The sequence below is a fragment of the Diabrotica undecimpunctata genome, chromosome 1 (genome assembly GCF_040954645.1).
Source record: "Diabrotica undecimpunctata isolate CICGRU chromosome 1, icDiaUnde3, whole genome shotgun sequence".
Taxonomy (NCBI): Eukaryota; Metazoa; Arthropoda; class Insecta; order Coleoptera; family Chrysomelidae; genus Diabrotica; species Diabrotica undecimpunctata.
In genome coordinates this window covers 39,527,432-39,547,430 of record NC_092803.1, presented here as the reverse complement: position 1 = coordinate 39,547,430, position 19,999 = coordinate 39,527,432, and the positions used below count along the sequence as shown (strand labels likewise).

Here is a 19,999-nt window from a genome sequence, read left to right as displayed (position 1 = left end):
AAGGTGTTCACATAAATTGTCTTGTACCTTATGTTGGCTCAAATGAAACAGAAGAGCACAAACCCTTCAACATGAGATTAAAGAAGACCGACAACCAAGTTTTAAGGAATTTATGTCAAATTACGCAGAAAGAACGAGTGCTAGATTCGGCGTGTTTCGGAAAACGTCTCTTTAGTCCACTGTGTTGCCCCAAATTTCGAGATGACTAAAGGAATCTCGTCCGTATTCAATAAGAAACTCGGTCGCTTGGACGAGTTAAAAATCAGCAGCCTAAAGTCGGAAGAGTACTGCGATTAGAAGATGGTTCTCGATCTTTGCTGTATATGGTGACAAGGAATTCTTATACAGACAAGACAAGCTACGATGACATATAATGTGCTTTAACTAATTTGAAGAAAATCGTGTGCAATTATAACATCAAGAATTTGCCTTCACCAAAGATAGGCTATGTACTAAAAAATCTGGATTGGAAGATTGTCAAAAACATGCTTGAAGTGATCTTTCGAGAAACCAACGTACGAATTACTGTGTGTCTTTCACGAAGAGATCGTGTCCTTCAATGACAGTAGACTGTTATTTCTTCCTGAGTGGTTTATGCAGAGCTAGAGAGTAGATTCTGCCATTCTGAGCCTTCATGTTAAGTTGCTATACGGGACGTTCAGACGTAGAGGGAAGCAGTGTAACGAAATAACGTACCTTCAACGGATCACGTGTCACAATCTCCAGAATATACGATTGCAGGCATTAGCGATTGCCGTAACAACAAAGCGTAAGTATACAAGACAAAGCGCTTTTATAAGTGAGTTAGTTGGTAAGATAATCATGCTGTAAGCTTATAAATAAATAGTTTTAAATAAATCAGAACCGCTCATTTTATTTTAAACACGCTACAATATTTATAATAATAGTCTCCCTTTATACCGCTAGTGCGGCTTTGGAATTATAGCCGGGTAGTCTACTATCTCTTGGACCTGCGGTATACAAGGAAGGTAACAGGACTGGTGCTACGTTTCAACCGCCTTTTACTATTCACGGTTTTATCCGAAATACTTATTTTATTCAGGGTGAGTCCGAGTGAGGCCTATATATATTTAAAGCCCGGGACATACCGATCATACAGTCTTCCCATACTACTCCGGTCATACATAGTTTGGAGGCTGAATATTTTCAGCGAAAAAATTTACATAGATAGAACACAGCTTTCAACTTTCCACCCTTCCATGTATACAGAAAGGTACCCTGCCGCCGAACTATGTATGATCGGAGTAGGATCGGAAAGCTGTATGATAGGTGTGTCGCGGCCTTTAGAGTATCTAGATGTTTTTGCCGGCGCTAAGGATCAATCCCCGGCCTTCTGCGTGAAAGTCAGACACTCTATCGCTTGAGCTATCTGGTCCTCTCTGTCATATTTATAATTAACAAAGAGAGTATTACTACGATAAATATGACTCATGTCTAAACTGTAGACATGTTTTTCTAATAAGTATTTTTCTAGTATATTCTCCGACCCGCTAGAAACCTGTCTGGTGTTCCATTCTGTTCGAGAGGGGTTGAATAATTGTAACGCGGAAATGTAGAATCGTGTTAATAGCGTCAATGTAAAATAAATTAGTGTAAATAAATTATTGTAAGACTTTATATAAATTAAATAAAGACTCTAATAAACTAAGTGTTAAAACATGTTTATAATAAATAAAGTTAATAAATTAGATTAATAAACTCAGTTCAGTATTGTCGTTAAACTTCTAAGAATGTATTTTTTCTTATTTTTGATAAGAAATCGTATATCATTAGATATAGGTATGATATAAAAACGTCACCCTGGTGAACTAATTTAAACAATTTAAAAGAAGCACGAACAGCCAATTACTATTAAGTCTGAAAGCTAATTCGACAGGTATGCAGTCGTTGACCTCTAATACTTATTACATTTTTCTTATTAGAAAATGACGTCACAGATGTTGTATAGGCAGCGTTTAATGACAAGTGAATTGGATCAAGATCTACGAAGGAAGAACAATAATCGTCAATTATCCCCGTTAAAAATTATTAATGACGTAGACCGATTATTGTAACGCAGTAATTACAAATTAATATGTTACATAATTATAAGTATACATAATTAAGTTACACAAATAGTACTAATAATGAAAGCTATCATTGAATAGAAACTGAAAGGATTTCATCCATTTATTAGGCCGATTTAAAATTAGTTATACTTTTTGCTCTCACAAAACTTGTGTATTATCATTTTACACATACACTCAGTACCAAATTGTATGGGCATAAATGAGAATTACTATTGAGATTTCGGTTTCCATTCCAAAAATCAATGTATATTTTGAGAGTTCCGAGAGGGAAATCGAAACGTCAAAAATTCTATTCCATTTCTTTCGAGAAACTTTCCTATTGCTCTGTTTTCTTCTTTTTACCTAGTGCGTCAACTAATTATTTTAATATTTTAAGATTTTAGATATTAAACAAATTATTTGGTTCTGTATTTCCTAAGTATATAAATTCGTATGAATAAGTAAATTTTTCGCGATAGCTTAGTATTTTATCTTTTAAAAGTAGGTATATTACTACAAGTTCATTAAACCCTGTAATGAATGTAAAACACTAAAATAAAATAAACTTGTGGAGTTTCTAATCAGACGCATATATAAGATATCCCTTTATTTTAACATGAACAAATTCTTGGTACAAACTGGCACGGAGGGAGTCTCTAATTGTTAAATATCATCACAGCACCCCGTGTGATCGTAAAAATCCTTTTGTTTGGTGTTCATGAGAAATTATAGCAGGGTGAATGTTTACTGAATTACAAATTATGTACATGTTTCAGTCAATCCGTTTAGTCGACACAAAGGGCATTCAGACACGTAATAACTGAGTATCAACACGCACACTTTTTCTCTAGAAGCCGTTGGTTTTTCTAAATTATTTACCAAGTAAGAAAAAGGAAGGCTAACAAAAGAATTTTAATATAACATGTTTAGAACGAGTATGAAAAATTTTTTTTGTAGATTTGTAGGCGACGTAGTAGGTATTTGTATAAGTAGCAAATATACTTTCTATGACAATTGTAGACTATATTTTTTCTACGACTGTATAGGGTGTCGTAAACAATGTATGAAATATAGTATATACAAAGATATATGCATAACAAAATAAAAATTTATTTATGGTTCTTCTTTTCTTCATTTTATTCTTTTATTTAAGCATTTTTTCTTTGTTCTTCAAGGTTTCCTCTTATTCTTAGAATATTATCACTACGTATATCTCTTTCTAGGTCGATCTGCGCTTCTTCTGATCAGTTGGTGACTTGTCGCAGGTTTTTGAAGAGAAGCTTCTATACTGGCGTTATATTAGTTTTTTCTCTATAGTAAAATCTGATGCGAGCGTCACTGAACTAGCTCCAGGAGGAGAAGATGTAACGGGTATCGTCACAAAATAGCAGTTTTCACATCGACTCACTTCAATTTCTTGTGAATGCGGATATACTTTAGGGCTCGGTGTTTTCCTTATTTATTTTCATTACTGAATAGTGAATACTACAGAAAACCTGGGGTCAGGATACGTTAGTAAGGGGATTGATATTGGTATGACCAAGATAGAAACTTATGAAAAAATGTAATTATGGAAGTCGACTCCGCATAGGACTAAAGACAACGATTTTAGTTTACCTCCAACTACTAAATTACTGAATGTGTAACTTATATCAGCTCACCGAAAAATAAAGAAACATCAACGTTTAGATGCTTTAGAGGATTTTACGGAATTTGGAATATTGTGTTTATGATGATCAATCTGGTCAATTTAGTTTCTGATAACTTTTTGATTTCCAGTTATAAAATCTTCATTCGATCTTTGAATAAAGTACTCTGCTCTATTATTACTTACTCCTAAGTCCAATATACATTATAAAGATAATAATAGCAAATAGCGGGTAATTGCGAACATCATAGAATACATGCTTACAGTTTGTGATTACCAGCCAAGTGTTTCCTTACTCGCATTTACTCTTTTACCAATTTGGCTTAGATTCGTTAAATTTTTTGCTTTCCTTTTGCTTATTTAACAATTTGTATCTTTTTCAGATGCCTTCTAAAAGGAAACGATGTCTTTCATGGACTGATGATTAAATGAAATCAGCTCCAGGCAATTAAAGAAAGACGCTATGGCCTAAGAGAAGCTGCACATCAATTTAATACACCTGTAACAATATTACAAAACAGAGTCACTAGAGTATTTTATGAAGGTAGGCGTGCTGCTCACACTCTCTTTTTAGATGAACAGGAAGTAGAAACAAGCCGTCATTTACTTACTTTATCTAAAATATTTTATGGATTAACCCCAATTCAGTTACGAAAGAGGCCCTCAAAGCTATGGATTTATGTCAATGGATCCTGGGTTAAGTTTCCGTAATATATATATATATATATATATATATATATATATATATATATATATATATATATATATATATATATATACATTATACAGGATCCAACTTGTAAATACAATACATTTTGGAGACGGCTATCGCGGTATTTCCGTTCTCCTCCGCCAATCCTCCCGGTCCAAGGCATGCTCCTCCTCCAAACCTCTAGACCTCTAGATTCCATCGCTCTTCTAATTCCTTCATTCCATGAGCGTCGAGGTCTTCCTCCTTTTTTTCTTCCAGGGGGCTTCTGTGAAGTTTTTGGAGCTAACGTTCGTCAGACGTTCCTAATAGGTGTCCAAACCATTTTAAACCTCTTCTTTATATTCTGTCAATGACCGTTTCTGTAGCATTCATGTTATTTCTTATTGATTCGTTGGTCTTCCTTTCCACCCTTGATATTCTAGCACTTTTCAAATAATCCATTTCAACTGTTAACAGTCTTTTCTTCAGGTCTGCATTACTTGTCCATACTTCAGAGCCATAACAAAGAACTAATTCAACCACAATTTGCCCTATTCTTTTTTGTTCCTTTTGGAAATGTTGCGATCCCACCATAAGGAGTTCAGACATCCTACAATTTTACGTCCCTGATTAATATGGTGTTTAATTTCGATTTCCCCCAAGCCGTTCTTATCAATGAGTGCAACTAAATATTTAAATTTTTTCACTTGTTTGATTTCCACGTCTTCGTTTATCAACACTTCAAACCTTGCATCTGAATTGATAACTAAATACTCCGTTTTCTTCATGCTGACTTGTAACCCCCATTTTGCATATTCTCTGTAGAAATGCTTTATCATTAAATTCTAGATCATAATAATCTTGAGCTAGGACGACTTGGTCATCCGCAAAGATCAGAGAGAACAGTACATCATTTCCTATGGGGATTCCCATTCCCTGGCAGTGGTTTTTTCAATTTTCTAGGGCTTCCTCAATATATAAATTAAACAGTAAGTGTGACATACTGCATCCTACTCCAAGTTTCTACCTAGTCGAATATTGACTGTAATTTCGATGAAACTGATATTACAAACGTAAATCGGCTCAATCGGATTATTGGTCCTAAAGGTGGATAAACAATTACGAGTGGAGAGAGGCAAGAATGTGACGGTATGTTATTGTATGAGTACCAGCGGATCTTTTACACCTCCACTATTTATTTATCCAAGACTGAGAAGAGCTTCTGCTTCAGAAAAGGATGGACCTCCAGGTTCTGTGTATTTCTGTTCAAAAAGCGGTTGGATTAACGAAGAAGTGTTTCTTTTTTTGGATTCAAAATTTTGCGAAAACCAATAAACCTACAAGAGATGATCCCATCTTACTGGTGTTGGAAAAGCACTCCGGTCATTGCTTTATTGTAATTTATAATTTTTATTAAGAAAATGAGGTCCCTATGTTGTCAATACCTCCGCATACCTCAAATCGTCTGCAACCACAAGACGATAGCTTTTTCTCATCACTAAAGCGAGCATGTAACGTTGAATGTGATTTGTTTTTAAAATCTCAGCCCTATGAGAAAATTTAAATGTGCTACATAAGCACTTTATTCTCAAAGGCGTGTACTAGAGTTGCAAGCATAGACAAAGCTGCAAATGGCTTTAAGAAGACCGGAAATTTTCCATTCAACCGAAATATATTAAGTGAAGAAGACTTTTATACTTCAAACGTTTAAACGATAATCAAACTCAAAAACATAATATTCAGGAAGGCCTTTCACAAACTATTCAAGAAGAATTACTGGAACCCCAACCAGGACCTTCCAAAAAAAACCAGATATGTGAATATAAAAAAAATGTTTCATTCAGTGACATGTCGCCTTCAATCTAAAGAGAAAAGTACTACAATCTTCAAGCGAAGACGAAGATTATACATTATACGAAGATGATGAAACTGACGACATTGATATTTAAATAAGAAAAAATAATAGCTGTATTACTGTTAACCACTCTGTAGTAGTTTCCGAGTTTTCAATGTTTTTATCTGTAAAATAAACAATTATTTTCCTGTAAGTGTTCGTAATTACCCATCGCTCCCCCATAGAAATCGAACAAAGTTAATTGGCACACGTCATGTAATCATACTATTCTTATAGTAAATGGATAGAAGAATATATTTTAAACCAAATAATATAATAAAAATAAAGGACAAATACTGTATTTGAAAAAGTAAATACTATAGGCTATAAGAGCTATAATACAGGAATTTTTGAGTCTGGCCTAGCCGAATAATCTCTGTTTGGAACAGCACAAAATTGTCTCAAGTTCTCCACGACTATTAAATTTATAACTTTCAAACTATGTACATGTTTCAAATATGAATACTTGAAGTTAATGTCTGTACAATTTAATAAGGAATCCGAGGTACTTAGTCAGCTTAATTTTTAAAAATGTTTTAACCATATTATGAATCACCGACAAATTGTGCAATAATTTTATTCAATCTTGATGATGACTCCTACTATAGGTAGCCACCAAAGATCGTTTAAATGAAAATATTTGTATAAGTAATAAACCAAGTCGTTAGCAGTATATAATGAAAATATTTAATTATCACGTATAACAGCTTACGTGACGACTGTTTATTGCAAGACCAGTTTAACAAGTTGACCACTGTAAATAAATGATTTTCGAGACATGTCACCTTCTGGAAAAATACCACGACTATGGTTTTTAAATTTTAAACACCGTCGCCCTCTTTTCTCTCACTGTTACGATTTCAGTGAAAATTTCCTACCGAAGCTTTACTTTATTCATGAGGAAACTAATATGAAGAAAAACTTTGGTTAAAAATGAATATAAAAAAAAATAAATAAAACTCTCACTTTAGTCTCTACCTGTATATCACTATTAGTAATGCCCCAAAAATATTTGTCACTGGTAAGTTGTGATAAATAAAAAAAAATTATTCAGCATTTGTGACAGCAAACGATGGCGTTTTTCTTCGTTAATATTACCCGCTTCTGAGAACAGCCTTTCACAACATTGTGTTACGTTTAACGTCTGAAATCAGGCTAATCTCAATATTGCCCAGTTAATATCGAGATTCACCAGTCTATATGGTTAATATCCGAGGATAAACTATCTTTAGCCTTCAATCGGGCATTAACCGGCTAATCTCGACATTAACACAAGTCCACATTGTTTTGATGCGTAATCAAGTGGGAAAGAAGCAAAACGACAAGCTAAGCAAACAGCGTTGTTGGGGCCAAATTCTGCTAGCCAAAATTCCTTCGCTTCGCTTCTTTGATTTTTTGTTTGGTTATTTTATTTACGTTTTTGTATAGTCGATAATTTTTATTTTTGTATTTTCTCCATTCCAACATCAATATCTTTATTTCTTGTGTTTCAGTCCAGTATCGCCTTTCAGTTACTCCGGATGGAATAGAGGCATAATGCCTACAGAAGAGGAATCTTAGGCAAGCCATCGTGTATCTTAATTTACTTTTGATCACTCACATCCCTTAACTGGCAAGATGATAAGTAAATTAAACAAATTTTGTTTTTTTGTTACTTAGTGAAAAATTCTTCCAATAATTTAATTTTATCTGACTCATCTATATTGACAATTCAGACATGCATTATACATTTTAAAATAGACGACTTTAAAATGATATTGCCAATATTGTTAAGTTGCGTTCCTGGGACGACTTTACTTATAAGATAGTTCATTCGATTACATGAAATCAACTTTAACTTGAGAATATCCGTCAGAAAAGATCATAGCATGTAATTCGTCTTTAAAAAACAAATACATGCCATGATGACAGTAAAATTCTCCTGTTAGTGATTCCATAGTAAATTATGAGGGAAAAACCAGGAAAAAAGTATTTGGTCGTGCATTTAGTTTACCTTCAATAAACACCAATTTCTGCTTTTATATGTTTGTTATTTAAAAAACATAAATAATGTATCCTCTATATGTTACTGACTTACCAATACTGGTATTTTCTTTTTAATAACTTCCTCTTTCAATATGGGTAACCAGATCCTACTACATTCTGCCGAGGAATTCGCGACACAATTGGTCTCATTTCGCATAATTAGAGCCGCTTCTTTGATTTTTCTCTTTTTACTATCCGTTTCTTTTAGGACTATATTTGAATCATTCCATTGAACCCTATGTTCATTATCTCATGCGTGTTTACATATTTGAGATCTATCAAACTCTTTATTTTTAATATAGGATTGATGTTCACTTATTCTAACATTTTAATGGCCTTGATGTTTCACCTAAATAAAACTGATCGCATTTACAAGGTATTTTATAAACGCAATTCTTTGTCCTTTCTTGTTCATTGTTAGGTTTGATTTTGGACAAAATAGATCTCAACGTGTTTGTTGTTTTGAATGTTGTTAAAATGTTGAATTTATTTCCTATCCTTTTAAGCTTTTCCGATAATCCTGTTATGTATGGTATTGTTATTTTCTAATATGCTAATGTTTGCATGGAAAGATGATGCTTAGATCCAGGTACGGACCAGTCTCGGTTTTGCTTTAAGCCAGATAATAGAAGGGTCAAAGTATGGGTCAATAGGATTAGCTCTGCTGAAAGATAGTTGTCTTATGGTGGATAACAAACAATAGCCAAGTCTGGCACTTGCTTTAGAGCACGTGTGGAGAAACATAAGTATTAGACAAAACAGATTTCTGACTACGGTATGATATGTAACAGAAGTCTTGGAAAAGATTTTGATATCTGTCACCCCATACCTTGATGATAATATTTTTTATGCATGACAATACCGTACCTTATATACTGTATAATACTATATCTTATATATCTGAAGCGACTGCTTCGGACTATCTTTGGGAGGTCCAAATTTAGATTTTGGAGTCCCTAAAGAGTTCACCAGACCTAAATCGATCGAACACATCGATCATATAATTAAAAACATATAAGTTAAAAGCTCTCTTTGCCTTAAATGTCCTAACACAGAGATGTCTAGATGTTAACCAAGAGGTACACGCCCGCTTTATAGACTTTAAAAAAGGCCTTTGACAAAGTACGCCACAATAAACTCAAAGAAATCCTGGAGGGTAAGAACATCGACACCAGAGACATACAAATAATATTAAATCTGTACTGGAATCAGCGAGCTAATATAAAAATAGAAGACCAAACATCGAACGAAATAGAAATACGTAGAGGAGTACGACAGGGTTGTATATTGTCACAGCTCTAATTTAATATCTACAGCGAACAAATATGTCAAGAAGCTCTCTCACATGCAAACGAAGGGATAATAGTTAATGAAGAAGTTATCAATAACATTCGATATGCTGACGATACTGTGATAATGGCAAAAACAGCGGAAGATCTACATCTAGTTGAAAGTATGAATGCGATATGTAATAACTACGGCATAAGGATGAACGTCAAAAAAACCAAATATATGACCTTCAGTAAGAATCCAATACATGACACTAGTACCGCAATAAACAGTACCCATCTCGAAAAAGTAAGTAAATACAAATACTTGGGAACCCTCATCAATGAAACAGGTGACCAAAATCACGAGATAAAAAGACGTATTAAAATTGCCAGGTCTACCTTTATAAAAATGAAAAAATTAGTTTGTAATAGTGATATTAGTATTCAGCTACGAACTAGAATGTTAAAATGCTATGTATTCAGTACTTTGGTTTACGGTGTTGAGGCATGGACTCTTAGACAGAGGAATGTTAAAAATCTTGAAAGCTTTGAGATGGGGTGGTGCGCCTGCCGTATACTAAAAATAAGTTGGTTGGATAAAATTACAAATGAAGAGGTAATACGCAGAATAAATAGCGATCCAGAAGTTATACTGAATATAAAAAAGAGAAAACTTGAATACTTAGGCCACCTGATGAGAGGACAAAAGTACACATTCCTACAAAATATAATGCAAGGAAAAATCCAAGGACGCAGAAATCCAGGCCGTAGAAGAATGTCCTGGATGAGAAATTTAAGAGAGTGGTTTGGCTGTACCACTAACGAATTATTCAAAACAGCAGTAAATAAAATTAGAATCGCCCTAATGATATCCAATCTCCGATAGGAGAGGCACTCAAAGAAGAAGTTAAAAAGAAATCCAGCACGCTAATTTGTAAGATCTAAAACGTCGTTTGATAGACGAATAAGATTTATTCCAAATAGCTTTATTGATATCCTTATAAAAACTGACGAATGCAGTTTTGTCAGCAGGAAGTGGTAATGGTAAATAAAGAGTGTTACATTAGAAAAAAATTCACAAAAAAATTCAATTCAATGTTAAAAATATTAATGCTGGTTAAAAATATCGTACTACATTTATTGTCAGTAAGTCGTGTACTTTTTTCTGTTAGTAAGTAGTATTTTTTCTTTTTTTAATAATGTTAATTTTATTCATCAATATTAAAATTTATAAAAGCACAAGAAACTCAAATACAAATATGGTTAATCAAACAGCGGTATGTTAGTTTAGCTGAATTAAATAAGACATTATAGAGAGGCACAAAGTAATCCGTTTATACATATTTTAGAATGAATTGTCTATGGCTTATCTTTTAATGTGTAAAGAACTTCCTGTAGCAAAACTTGCTAAATCCGAAATGTTCATAAATAAAAATTTTTTGGTAACTATCCGTACGTGATAAAAGAATAGGAATTGTAACAAAGCATACCTTCAGGCTAAAATTTATATTGTAAAAAATATTTTTGAACACGTAGAACGACTTCAAAAAAATATTTTATTATTTTTTAAATGCTTTATCGTGTCTGTTCAAAAAACTTAAGGCTTAGGTATATCCTTGTAAGACTGCAACACTGTAACAAACCTTACTATATAAAATGATCGAGAGAAATTTATATCGCTATGCATCTTTATTTACGGAAAATGTTGAAATAAAAAAAATTCATAACATTTTCATTAAAAAAATTATTGTATTTATAGTTTCAATAAAAAAATACTACAACTATTAGAATTTCTTCGCAAGGGGCGGAAAACAGTAAAGAAATCTAAATTTTATCCTATTTTTTCTGATAGGGGGAGTTTTCACCCCTAAAAAATAAAAAGCAACCAACGGCACGAGTACTAAAGTGAAGTGACACGAAAAATTATAGGTTATCGCCGTATTTCATGTTTATTTACTGGCCTACAACTGGGGTTGAAAAAGTGTCTTAGAGCGTCTAGAGAACGCGTGATATTGCTGTACCAACTGAAGACTAGAGAGCGTCTTGTTACTGCTAAGAAACAGCAAGTTATAAGAACTTTTAACGAAGTGCAAAATTAACGATCATTTTATTGCCTTCTAGTTTGTAAATTCAAAATAAAATGTTAGAAAAGCTTTTAGTAAAAATATAACAACAAAAATACAGGTGTATGAATTACGGCTTAGAGTTTCCTAAATTTAAAAGTAATAAAATCTTTTTACGACAGGCTAATAAAACCTTTTAATGAAAATGGAAGACGCAGGTATGAACATGAAGTGGCAATTCGTTGTTTTCTTTGTACCAAGGAGCGCGACGGGTAGATGCCAATATATGCATTAAAAGGTCTGCGCATATTTATAATTTTCATAAATCTTCGCTCAAATTAGCTAGCCTCTAACTAAACGTTGCATTTTGGGTATTATGTAAATAAAAAGGTCTAATTTGTGCAGGTGTCGATACAGTTATGTGTTTTGTGTCGACGGATCGGCGCAAAAAAATATGAAAGGGTCTCTAAGGTAATAAAATTTGCATTTTTAACAGACTTTTAACAAGACTTTTAACAAAATTCTCATTTTTTGTCGATAACTAAATATTGCAAAGAAATATAGTACAGAGGCATATTCAATAAAGAAACATGTTTGTCGAAAAAGAAATATATACAGAGCAGTATTAAAAAGAAATATGTTTTGTCGATATGTTACATAGCTGTAACAAAACTAGTTAATTCAAAAGCTGAATGAACACAAATATTGACATAGAAACAAACGCCACATCATTGAAGAATACTTCAGATCTAAGATTTCCAACGGTTTCCCAAATTAGGGATATTTTGTACTACTAAAGCCACAACATACATATTTGAAACTGAATACATTTACTGGTTATCAATGGTATTATTTTTTATTGCCACGCTAGATCAATTACCAAATACAGGAATGATAGCTTGGAATACCAAATACACTAAAAAACATTAAGCATAGTATTCAAAAAAATAAGTTCAAATTAACGTTAATTTTAAAGAATTGGTCGCTATTAGACAAGTAACTAATGACGTAACTAATAGAGGAACTAGTGGAACCAGTAAATTAAAACACATATAATTATCGATCACTGATAAATGGCTTCAAGAGAAACATTTTGTGAGACACGAGAGAAAACTGGTATTATTAAGAAATCACTAACGTAGTAGCAAACAAAAAGGCAACAGTTGGACACAAATTAAATGTAATTCTAGCTTGGTGAAGCAACTGGACTTAAAAACTAATATAAAGAAAAATAAAAATGTATTTATATAAATAGAATGAAGAAACCCAACTGACAGAAAAAAGAACAGATATATGCATTCTTCAGAAAGTAGAAACCCTTAAATATTTGGTTTAAACAGAACAAATGAAAGTGGGAAAGGCAACAAATTTAAAATGAAAATATTGGTTTTTACACAAGCAAAAATAATAAGATATTATTCTATTAAATCAATCGCAAAAACGAATACTGATCAAAGAAACGATGTACAACCTCAAAACCGGGTTAATACTGTGAAGATGGCCACAGCAAGAAATAAGGACAAGAGAAAAATATCGCTCAATTCAAGGGACCAAAAAATAACCCAAGTGCTGAAAGAGAAACAAATAGACATTTGGGGTTTACAGGAAACAAAAAAGACAGGAAAAGGACAATCAAAATTAAGTGAACACATACTAATCTACAGTGTAGTAGCAAAAGCAAAGAGCCAAAAAGGTGTAGCTTTACTAATACACCAAAGGTACTAAAATCACATCAAAGAGTTTCAATACGTATCAGAATGGATTGTAACAGCAAAGATAAGAATGGAAAAGAAAGACCTCACCATCATCGGAGTATACGGCCCAGAAAATATCAAGCATTAAACAAGTTTTGTGACCAATTACGACAAGTCAGAGGGAAGATGATAAGTAATACCTCTCTTAAGGAAACCTCTCTTCAAAAAGGGAGACAAATCGGACCCAGAAAATTATGAAGGAATTAATTTATTAAACATAACACTAAAATTAACAACCAAAGTGATATCAAATAAATTGAATGAAATTATAACACTAGCAGAAGAACAACAATGTATTAGGTCGGAAAGATCATGCACCGACGCTATATTTATAAAGAGGCAAGTGCAAGAGAAATCATTAGAATACTATAAACCGACATATTATGTTTCGTGGACCTTAAGAAGGCATTTGATCGGGTCAAATTAAAGGACCTTATCCACTTATTGTAAGCAAGAGATATAGCTTTATCGAACAGAAGAGGTTAACCTGGTACGGACATGTCAGAAGAGCAGACCAAAATCGGTGGATAAATAGAATAACAGAGTGGAGCCCGATAGAAAGAAGAAAGAGAGGCAGACCCCGAAGATCTTTCAGAGATGAAGTGGACGAAGCAATGAGTAGAAGAAACCTACAGGAAGGGGACTGGCTAAACAGGAAAAATTGGAGAAAACGGTTGAGTGAAGGAATACAGTGAAAACTGTGGAAATCCTTGTATATATATATATATATATATATATATATATATATATATATATATATATATATATATATATAGATATAGCTTTAGGAATAATCGAAACGATCGAAAATATCTACCAAAACAACACAATAAAAGTAAAAGTAGAAGAAGAACTAACGGACCGTATTGAAGCTGGCAAGCTGGCAATGGGATAAGACAGGAAGATACCCTGAGTCCTCAATTGTTTAACCTGATTATGGATGAAGTAATAAAAAAAGAAAGTATTAAAAAAGGATGGAAGAAAAACAACTTAAAATAATTTGCTATGCAGACGATGCAATACGACTCTCTCAAAGTGAAGATGATTTACAACATATGCTGCACCAATTTAATATAACCGCCGGAAAATTTAAATTGTTAATTTTTCCAAAAAATACAAAATGCATGCTTATAACAGAAAATTTACTAAGATGTAAACTGGAGTTAGAAGGTCAGATAATAGAACAAAGGTGAAAGACCTTGATGGATTTTAAATATCTAGGCATCACATTATGTAGCCACGGAAAGCTCGAAACAGAAGTGGAAGATCAAGTAAATAGAGCAAACAGACCTGCAGGTTGTCTGAATGAAACAATATGGCGAAATAAAAATATCGGGAAAGAAATGAAAGGCAGAATTTACAAAACAGTCATCAGACCAGTAATGACATACGCGGCAGAAACACGACCTGACATAGACAGGACAAAAAAGATGAAAGTAGAGATGAAAACACTTAGAAAAATTAATGGTAAAACACTATTGTGCAGAGCTAGAAGTACAGATATACGACAGAGCTGCAAGGTGAAGAACATCAAGGACTTTTTAAGGAATAGAGTAGTAAAGGGGGCAAGAGACTGTTCCCTAATAGAAAGACGATCAGTAGGAAGACTAGGAAAAGGTACATTGAAAGAGGCACATTCAAAAACATGTCTACATAAAAAGAACAAAAAGAAAAAGAAAATAAACAGATTAAGAGATCAGCCTAAACGTAAAATGCAAATTTAAAGATATCAAAAGCAAAAATAGTAGTGTCTATTTCATACATAACTGAATATCTTTAAAAGAAAAAAAAAGGATCATAATGTAAAAACTTTTAGCAGGTCCATGGATGAACCTGTAATAAAGAAAAGATTGTAAAGACGAATATTAAAAATAAAGAAGACTCATTAAAAGAGATAACGGGCAGATACAAGATACAATAGAGAGAACAGCTGTAAGTTTATAAAGACGAAGAAAACAAGAAAAATAAAGTGAAAGGTGGAAGAGAATACAGAAACAGTAAACAACTGACTATAATAACTACATCATGAGAGGGCTTAAACAATAAAACTAAAACGTAATGTAAAATTGGCGGCGTTTAAACATTTCAAAAATATTATAGATGCCCTGCAAAATAAACGTCAAATAGATGATAAACAAAATGGAAAAACACACAATCCAACTCAGCCCTAACTGAATTTAAAAATCGGAAACATTTACGTAAAAGTATCAAAACAAATAATGTTTTATTATAGTTATAGGACGAATAAAATTATTAATAATATAGACACTTTAGTAAAACATGGAAGAGTCCAGAGTATTCCCAAATTTTCACATACTGTTTAACTAACACTGATATTTACCTTGCTTTTAATTATTTGCCAGTTCTGTGTTTGCGTTATTCTTGCTTCAATTTCACTTCACTTTTAAAATATATTTTTGTAGGCTTATATGCTTTTGTAGATTATAGAATTTAATACCTCAACTTTAACACAAATCGATTTATTCTTTCAGTATCGTCCACTGTCTGTATACCGTAATTAACGTTTTCATTAGGTTTAACTAACTAGACAACCACTACTGGGCTTTGCGGCTACTAATTTAAAATTTCTAGTTATATCATTACTTTTAAATTAAAATTTAATTTAAAATGAATCAGATATTTTTTGAATAACCACTTAATAGATACAATTTCCGACTGCTGAATCACAACTTTATTGAATATACGGGGACTGTTTACTTAGTTGTTTATTTAAACTGATTAAGATGATTTTTATAATATTACTACGTAATCAAAGTGCCCAAAAGGTTCAAAGAAGAAAGATAAATAGTACCTTTGAATAACTACAAGAAGATCATATAAATTGGAAATTCCATATCGATAAAAGAAAATACGTTTGGGGTTTTCACCAATGTTTCATTTTTTTCGATTCAAAATTGTATTATCATATATAATATATATATATATATATATATATATATATATATATATATATATATATATATATATATAATATAACGTAAAACGGGACACAGACATTAATGAACTCTTAATTAATTATCCTAATCATAATTAATGTCTGTGCATAGTTTTACGTTTTGAATCTTGACAAAGGCAAGGGTTTCCTGCCAAAAGGTTTGATTGCTATGGAAAATAAAATCTAGTTCCACATGCAATATATATTTTATTGAACCTAAACCCAAGAATACTAATTTTATATTATATATATGTAGGATTACATTCGTCATCAAATAAACTCCATTTCCGTTATTTCCGTTACCAATAACTTTTATTTATCACGAACCGCGAGCCGAAAGCCGAAAGTACCATGGCTGAAAAAACATAAAACGCGGTATGATGGTAGCTCGACGGGGGGTCGAGTACACAGTGTAAGTAGAGCACTCAAGACGAAGAGTTGATATGCATATGACGGCATCTCATCTCTATACGACGTACGACGAAAGACGATAATATTTTTGCTATTAAGCCGCGGACCTATTTTAAGTTATAAGTAGTTATTGTTTACGTTAGTTGCATTATTCATTCCTGTAATTTACAAGTTAAACAATAAAGTGTTTGTTTCAATTCGGATCGACCCGTGGCCTATAATTATTAAACCCTAGACGACAAAGAAAAACCCTACATTTTGGGGGCTCAACCGGGATGAACGATAAACGATAGCGGATAGCAGATAGCAGATGAACGATAAACGATGAACGATGAACGATAAACGATAAACGATAAACGATGAACGATGAACGATAAATGATAGCAGATAGCGGATAGCACATAAAGGATAGAGGAACAGGATATTATATGATTGACGACACAACAACGCCTTGTTTACCAATACCAACTCAAGTAGATGTGCCAAGAACGAGAAACAGGAGCAAAGAGGATAAAGTCTCAACCGACGAAAGATGGTAACAAATTAAAAAACTATTAAAGATGATTTGCTAAGGTAAGAGTTATTTTTCAACATTCTACCAAGCAAATAAGATAAAGACAAAGAAGATAATGTTATTTATATTTATATGACATTTGTGATTTGAAAGTTTTGCATTTGTTTATATAACAGAATTAATAGTATAGTAGATGAACTCTCAGTAAAGACGCACGTGTTTCTTATTATATGAATGAACTATTTTTACTTGACCTAGATTTAATTTTGTGACTATAATAAAAACATTTTCATACATTATTTGAACATTTATGGTATCCGGTTTTTAAACGTTTATGAGTCTTAAGAGTGAATTCCGTAATAAATAGAAATCAATTATAATAAAAATTTTATTACTCCTATTTTTTGTCGACGATATATTTCTGTTTTAGATTAGGAAAACGATAATTTATGTAGGTTTGATAGCACAAATATGCGTTATGGTTATTAAAAGACAATAATCATTTTTGAAAAGGTTTAATTTTTTGCATGTTTATAGTTTATATGTAGTTACATATATTTTCGGTATTGTTGGATATTTTTAAAAAATATTTTATTATTATGGCAACTTTGGGTTCTATCGGTAATATTGGCTATAATATTACTCATGCTAAATTGAGAGTTGCTAAAATTTTACATTATATTTGTTTTACCACTGATGGTGAACCTCGAAAAACTAGAAAAGCTTTGCGTGCTTTTCCTGGATTTCGGCTTGACGACACTTCCGAACAATTTTTGAGTAAATGTCAAGACGTAAGTGAAAATTTTGATCTTCCTGATTTAATTGCGGTATGCCAAATTCTTGGTTTAAATTATAAAAATGAAAAGCATGACGTGGTTGTCCGTATTTGTTCATTTTTGAATACCTTTATTAACGACGACGAAACTGAAGACGACGAAGAGGAGGATGACGTATCAGATATAGATGAAGACGACGAAAGACGAAAGGAAGAAAAAAGACAACTGAAAGACGAAAAAACGCAACTGGAAGACGAAAAAAGACGATTGGAAGAAGAAAGACGGAAAGATGATGAAAGACGTGAAAAAGAAAAACGACGATTGGAAGAAGAAAGACGGAAAGACGATGAAAGACGTGAAAAAGAAAAACGACGATTAGAAGAAGAAAGACGGGAAGACGATGAAAGACGTTCGGAAGACGAAAGACGTGAAGAAAAAGAAAGACGAAGACGTGAGAGAAGAAACGACGAGGATAGACGAAGACGCGAAGAGCGAAATTATGACGAAGGACGACAAATATGTGATGAAAGACGTAGATATGAACGAAATAATGACGAAGAGAGACGAAAATACGAAGAAAGGCGAGATGACGAAGATATTTACATACATGAAGAAATTGGACAAAGGAGTTATAGCGCAAGGAATGACGCTGAAGTTAGATCCGTGAATACTGGAGCGACTGGTATAAGACGACAAGAATCATTTGCATTAAGTTTTAGAGACGTGGAGGACAGCATAAGATCATTTGATGGAAAAGACGAATATCCTATTCGCACGTGGATTATCGAATTTGAAGAAGTAGCTGAGATAACAGGGTGGAACAACCTACAAAAATTAATCTATGCAAAAAAATGTTTAAAAGGACTCGCCAAATTGTTTGTGCAATCAGAAAAAGGCATCAGAAATTGGCCTGAATTGAAGAGACGTCTAATAGAAGAATTCGGAGAACAGGTAAATAGTGCGCAGATACATAAAATGTTGATGGCGAGACGAAAAAAATTCGATGAGACTGTACAAGAATACATGATTAAAATGAGAGAAATAGCTAATAGAGCTTACTTAGAACAAGAAGTTGTTATGCAATACATAATTGATGGAATACAAGACGAATCATCCAATAAACTAGTGCTATATGGAGCAAAAAATTTTGCAGAGTTTAAGGAGAAAATTAAACTATATGAGAGGATACACGGTAATAGGACTACTGGACAAGCTCAAGTCTTTAGAGCAAATAAAGAAGGATTTAAGAAAAACGAAGACATCGTTAGAAAGGACAAAAGAGAGAAGAACGACGTGAAAAGAGAAAACAACATTACTTGTTTTAATTGTGGAAGTAGAGGTCATAAATCTAAGGATTGCCCAGATAAGTTTAAGGGAACGAAGTGCTTTGGTTGCAACAAATATGGGCATGTTTCAAGTAAATGTCCCAATAAAAATTCGACGAAGGCTACTACAGAAAACACAGCTTTAAATGTAATTGAGGTTCAGCCAAAAACAGCGGTTAAGCTAACAATTAATCAGATCACACTAACAGCTTTATTTGACACAGGAAGTGATATATGTACGATAAGAGAAGATGTTTACGATACATTCTTTAACGATATTTGTTTAACACCCAACACCATAATTTTGAAAGGCTTAGGACAAAATGCGAAAGTTAACACATTAGGATCATTCTCTACACAAGCTGACGTTAACGAAGAGAAGTTTGATCTAACATTTCATATTATCCCAAAAGCCGCGACATCTTTTCAAGCAATAATTGGAAATAATATTTTACAACAAGCATATGTTAGTATAAGAGATGATGGGATAGTAATGCATAAGAGGACGAACGAAAACTTTATTATGCACATTATGCTTGACGAAAAAGATAAAGAAGATGAAGTAAAAGTAGCACACATTGAAGACGAAAAACACAGAGAAA

The 19,999-nt window shown here is 32.9% G+C and overlaps 1 protein-coding gene across 4 annotated transcripts in view; it reads right to left on the bottom strand.

Moving 5' to 3' along the window:
- Nucleotides 1-19,999, bottom strand: part of LOC140448170 (multiple inositol polyphosphate phosphatase 1-like) — a 133,904-nt gene that overhangs the window by 77,276 nt on the left and 36,629 nt on the right. For 2 of the 4 annotated variants that reach the window (XM_072541289.1, XM_072541304.1), the window contains exon 1: nt 15,757-15,972. The exons of the other annotated variants lie outside the window; for them this stretch is intronic. The gene's annotated coding sequence lies outside the window, so the exon portion shown is untranslated. Of the gene's footprint in view, nt 1-15,756; nt 15,973-19,999 lie in introns of those variants that run through there. 4 annotated transcript variants of the gene reach the window in all.